Consider the following 6,439-nt stretch of genomic DNA (forward strand, 5'->3'; position numbering starts at 1 on the left):
CAGATTCTTTTTCCCGGGCTGGAGAAAAGTAACTCCATCAGTGTGAAAAGATAAAGCTTAATGAAGACATTTTTCAGAATCTGGTACGATAAATGTACTATAAAACATACAGGCATTTAGAAATACATAAGCACCCTGTGTGAACGTGTACACTCGCATCATCGGTAATATTTGCTGGTGTTTTTTAGGACAGAAATGTAATCACTCTTGTTGTCTGTGATGTAGGCTGGAAAAGCAATGTCTTCACAAAACGCTAAGGTAAAACTTCCAGAGAGCAGTTACTGTAACCACAAGTTGTTCCTTTTCCTCAGCTGAGATTGCACCTGCTTTGCTGCCAGCCTGGTCCATGACAGCAGTGGGCACAATGTGTGCTGCCACTGTGCTCTCTGCAGAGTGCTCGGAGGGGAGGTACTGAGAGCAGGGCAACATCACTGCTGTGGACTCTCAATGATTTATGAAATGCAGAATCTCTCCTAAGTGCAAGAGGGAGTAGATGCAGTGCTGTACTGAACTATTTGCTCTAAAATGTAGTTTAAATCTGAATAATAAAGTATTTGGAACCTGCACCTTTAAGAGAAAAGGTATGTCTCTGTATATTTTCCTTTTCTGCTGTTGTAAGTAGACTTATGACTGGAACTTGAAAATATTGGACACCCCAGCAGGCAACAGCAGCGCGCACAGCACATTTTCCTTTTGCCATAAGCAATGCACTTTGCGAGCCATCACCAATCACTACTGGAGGATGACGAGGTGAGTACAGTCATAAATTAAATCCGGTTATACAATAAACCTGTCCTGTTGGGATGAAAGGCTACGTACTGAAGTTTGTATTTATGAAACTTCAGCAAGGTGTAACTTCCCTCACCCTGCAGCTGGGAGCTGTGTGCTGAGACAGAGAGAGGCTTCACTGCAGACCACAGCTGATCAGAAGAGAGCAGCTCAACACATGCCTGCAGTTACTCACCCCTATGCTCCTCAGTGCTGTCGCGAGAAGGGGCTGGGTGCTGCTGAACCCATACCGTGCAAAATGCAAGCACACAGACAGAATGGGCAGGAGAAAACTCTTTACCCCGTGACTTTTAAGAGTTCAGCAAAGCCTATCAGAAACAACAAAACGTAATAGTTGAAAGGTGACTTGACTCCAGAGAATAAATACTTACTGAGGGGAAAAAATAATGGGTACTGAAGGGCTTTTTAACTTAACTCTAGGAAGTATAATGAGAACCAGTGGATGGAATCTGGAGCCAGACAAATTCAAATTGGAAACATGACCTACATTTTTAATAGCGAATGTGATTAACCATTGGAACAAAGTACCCACAAAATAGTGAATTCGCTCCTCTCGATGGCTTCAAATCAAGACTAGATGCCTTTTTGGGAGATAAGCTTTAGTCAAAAATAGTTATGCTTTAGTCAAACACATGTTAAGGGGCTCAATATAGAGGTAATTGGGGAAATGTAATGGCCTGTGATATCCAGGAGGTCAGGCCAGATGGTATAATGATCCCTTCTGGCCTGAAACTCAGTGAATCTCAGAATGAATATAAATGCTATCATCTGGATGTGCATTTGAAATAATTGCAGGGAGAGATTAGACACGCAATTGCATATGGTTCAGAGTTGATAAACTTTCCTCCCCTCCAGAACAAAGGCCCTTATTTATACCTAATTGCATGATGCTGTTGTAATTCAGATAAATATCCATTAGGAACTCAGATGGGATGTCAGAAACTCAATTTTTACTACTGTGCATGATTGTTGTGTGGAAATCTAGTTTTTAAAGCTTATGTGCAACTCCAGACTTGCTCACTTAGGAATGCAACCAGGAAGAGCTCCAGCGTAGACATTTTCTCCACCCAGAGAGTGTCATTACATGCTTTAGCCCTGTCGACTTTGAAGTTGCTTCAGTTAAATCATGAGGATGTGGAGGCCTTGGTCTCCAAAGCAGCTGGGTGCGTGATGCTCATGACTACCCGCGCACTGCTGAATTTTACGGGAAAGTGCCGTCAAAAGAGTAATAGCGGAAAATAAGAAAGTGCTGGCTCCAAAGAGTAGCTTTGCTTATGCTGACATTATCGCAAATGGCATCTCTGCTTTGGTAATGCAAACGCACCTGCAAAATAGCCAGCTGTTGCAATGCTGCTGGAGAAAGAAGTATGAAATAGTAAGCAGTATAAGAAACCGCATTAAAACACAGATAACTTCTAATATGAATGTCATCGTATTATGTAGCTTTCAATTTTAGTGTTATCTCGCTCAAAAAACATTCAAAACAACTGCACAGGTAAGCTGTGAGGCCACACAGAGGAAACAGCTTTGTTAAAGTTCAGTGAAATGATATCACTTATGGTATGCGCGTGCTTATCTGTGCTCAGAAGAAAAATATTGAGGAGCATAAAGGGTTTCATTCATAAAGGGCTTTAACCTTTTGTACTCTCAGTCTCCTCCAGATCCATCTCTCACAGGCAGCACCAAATGTTTGCCCACTTTGCTGGTGAGGAGAAAGTTCATCTTATCAAGTTCTGAGCCCAGTACACTGTTCCAGACAGCACCTAAAGTGCCATCGGAGGACTTAATGTTCCCAGGTGAGGAGAGCTCTGCTTGATTTGAAGGGGGCAAAAGTCCATCTCTTTAACCTCCCTCATGGTTACCAAACATTTGGGCAGTTCTGTGTCAGTCCAGTCTTACATGTTGGCCTTCTTCAGAAGCAAATGCGAACTGACCAACCTATGCAACCTCTAGTATGAAGTCTGTAATCTAGTATGATGTCTGAAACCTGCTCCTGAATCCAAGCTTTATTTATTATAACCATCTTTAATTTTTTTTCTTCCTGTTTACTTATTTTTTTTTCCCAAGCAGCATCCATAGAGCATCATGAATAACATGAAGGCTGCAGAAATGTATGCTAATGCATAAACCCTAAGACAAAATGACCTTGGATCCTCCTCTGTTGATGCTCAGAACCCTACAGTTAATTTCTCATTAGCTAATTGTCACTGTGTTTTTCAATCTCATTTCAGCTCAAAAAGGAAATGCAGGTACTCTGTAGTGAAACCAACATTTTAATGAATCTCAGTATTACTTTTTTACATGAATAACAAGACTGTCTGCAAATACTATTCTATACGGTTGTTCTGATTATTTTGTTAGATTACACTAAAAATGAAAGTGACAAGAAATAATGAAAATTATATTTAAAGTTAGTTGTGTTCTAATGTGGCTTTTTGCCAATTAATCTTTCTACAAAACATTGCAATAGCTGGTGATTCTGAAGCTGCTTTTTCAGTTCTTCTACAGCGATGGCCTTTATGATACTACTGCTGCATCAGCAAAACTACAAGGGCCTTTCTATAACAGTTCTGCAGTAACATTAATTTCTTACAGGTCCTAAAGGTCGTTCTTATTTTCAGTCAAGTAGCCATATCTGCAAATTTTAATGATGCTTCTTCATTCTTGTTATAATATCCAGAATTGTTATAAAATTCAACAATGTATGAAAATGTCATCACTAGGGATGAGTGAAGCAGCTCATCTGAAAATGAAAATCAGCTCAAATCTTCGCAGGTGTTCAAAAATCTTGTAGTGATTTTATTTTGCCTTCCCTGCTTCCACTTCTCAGGTACTTTTACAAGTTCCAGTGCCTGAAATACCATCATAATCTATTTTTCTAGACAATGGAAACGCTTAGAGCTAATTATCTAAACTGAAGTACCGCAACTGGTACGGTGCCATATGGAAATTATTAGTTAAAAAAGGAGATTTGTGCAAAAACTTGGAAAGTGGATAACAAAGTAGTAGGGGGAGAGGATCAAGTCTGAGAGAAGGTATTAGAGTTTCCCAAGTGTCAGTCTTGGGCCTGATATAATTTAGCATTTCTTATTAATGATGATGGCATAAAAAAATAAGCATGTGCTACTTGAATTTACCAATGGCATCAGGTAGAGACCTACTGTCACTGCAAAGACTTCTCGTTTGGGAAGAACTGAGTGACCATGAGAACTGGGATAATATAAACTGGATGAAATTGAGAAGGATTTGAGTGTGAGATCATGCATGCGTATTTTGGTACTCACTGGTAAGAACTTATTAAGATGGAGAAAGACACAGAACATACAGAGCAATGTATTCTACCTGGGGAAAGGGTTAGAAGGCAGCCAGGACAGCACATGTTACTGATTAGTGATTCATTTCACATCTGGGAAGCTACCGAAAAAGATAGCAGTGACCATGGGAAGGGAGAGCCTGAAGTGGAGAGGAGCTTGGCAAAATGAAGGGCAAGAGAAGCACGATAAACACTGCATGGGCATGAGCTCCACAAAGAGAAAACCTCTGTTTAAACCAAAGGACAACGTTGGCACAAGAGCAAATGAGTATAGATTGGTCATGAATAAATTTAGAATGGAAATTGGAAGCAGGTTTCCAAACAACAGAATTGTGATGTTCTGCAATTGCTTTCCAATGAGAACAGTGGGAACAACAACAACAAAAAAACACCACCCAAGTTACTTTTAAGACAGAGTATAATGAGTTTCTGAAAGGGATTATGTGCTGTGTTTGGCTAAGATAGCAGGAAACTAGACTTGATGACCCAAGAGGTCTCTGCAGCCCTGTCTTTCTAAGCCTCTTTTTCACGGCCAAATATTTCAGAGCGCAGTTAAGTATTTCCTTTCCTTCATGTATTTTTTAGATAAATTTTTACGGTGTGCTCCAGGGGCTGCCAGCTGGACTGGTTAGTGAAGGACCGAATCGACTTTGTCCATAATATGTTGAATATCATGCAGGCTGAGCAAGAGAAGGGGACATCCAGCATCCTACGGGGCGGGCGTGGGTGCTTAAATGGACCATCAGTGCATTGTTGCAGAACTCAGTATTTCCATTACATCTTGAAGCTGCATGTTCCCTTGACAATGTGCTCAAAAAGGATATGTAGGGAAGCCCTGGCTTCAGGGTTGGGTAGCTGGATTTTTGTGGGTTCCTCACCCGCAAAAGCAAAGGTGGGCATTTGCAGCTGTATTTTAAACTCTGTGAAGACTCCATCAAGCTGCTGGGAGGAGGCAGATTGGTCTGGATTAGAGCAGTTGCTCCCTTATTGAGAGAGCTTCTTGTAGTCATAAGTTTTATGATTCTCTATGTCTGTTTCAGCTGAAAACTGATGAGGAGGAAACTGAGATCTGCAGCAGTGGACAACTCTGGTGGTTTCTCCTTTCCAACTAATGCCAGAAATCTTTTTCTGAAATTGCCTATTAATGTCAAAGATAGGTTAGGATGTTGGAAAATGTCAGAAGTCCACAATAATGTAAGTAGTTTGGAAAAGGAGAAAAAATAGGCAGTAGCTTCACAAGGGAACAGTCCTTCACTTAGTCCTTGTCACCATCCACATCAGTCACACATGCAGCAGGCAGCAGCTCTACTTTGTTGTGCAGATACTGTAACAACCCATTAGAAAAAATGACCAGAATAGGCCAGTCCTTAAGTTCAGGAAATGAGGTAAGCAGCACCTGCATCATCAGAAAGAGGAATCATTGAACATGACAGTAGAAGCTGCCAGACTAATTGAAGAGGAAGTTTTCCTGCCTCAGCCCCCTAGTACTGGGCAGGAAGCAGTCACCTGCCAGGACATGATGCCCTGGGGATGCTGGAGCCTGGTGCTGATGAGAGGGTGCAGTACCCTGCCACCAGCTGCACGGTGGCATGGTGCTGGAAATGCCATCCCACAGGGGAAAAGCCAGCCAGCTCCTTTCAGAGCAACACCATTGCAAGCACGACCTGTACTTACCTCTGTATTTCAGTTCATGCCCTTTCCTCCTGCGCCCGGCTATGGGAACCTGGCTGCAGCAGGGGATACAAAAAGCAAAGTTTCAGCCTTGAGCCTTCGAGTAGGAAGCACACTGAAGAACTGTGTGACCATGGCAGCTGGGAGAAACAGCCTTTTCTCTGAGATGTCTCTGGATTTCAGGGCATGCGCATGCAGGTGACAGCAGTGCTCATGGCGTCAGGAAGGATGTGTGGGGCCTCCCTGCCTGCACAACTGCCTGCCTGCCTCCAGCAAGAACAAGTGCTAGCAGTGATTAAATATCACCGACTGATGGCTATGAAAACAACCTACAGAGAGGTAAATCAGTCTGGGGACTGGCTGTGGTTGCTGAGCTGGACACTCATGCCAGCAGCCTGACACCAGACGCCTGGTGTGGCCACAAGCCCAAGCTTGCTGCCTTTGGTTTCTCACTCCTCAGGATTTTGTAAGAAGAGAGGTTTAGAAACTCCATCTCTGATTAGCAGAGAGCCCTCAGGATCCCACTTGCCCCTTTTCGTCAGCACTTCAGCTCATGCCAAGCACCACATCCTGTGAGGGCTGAGCAGGGACATCTGGGCAGGGTGGGCTGTGAGATGGCTGTGATGCTGTCACAGCCTGTGAAACAGGAAGACAAAAAGAGGCAAA

This window comes from Excalfactoria chinensis, chromosome 4, assembly GCF_039878825.1.
Source record: "Excalfactoria chinensis isolate bCotChi1 chromosome 4, bCotChi1.hap2, whole genome shotgun sequence".
NCBI lineage: Eukaryota > Metazoa > Chordata > Aves > Galliformes > Phasianidae > Excalfactoria > Excalfactoria chinensis.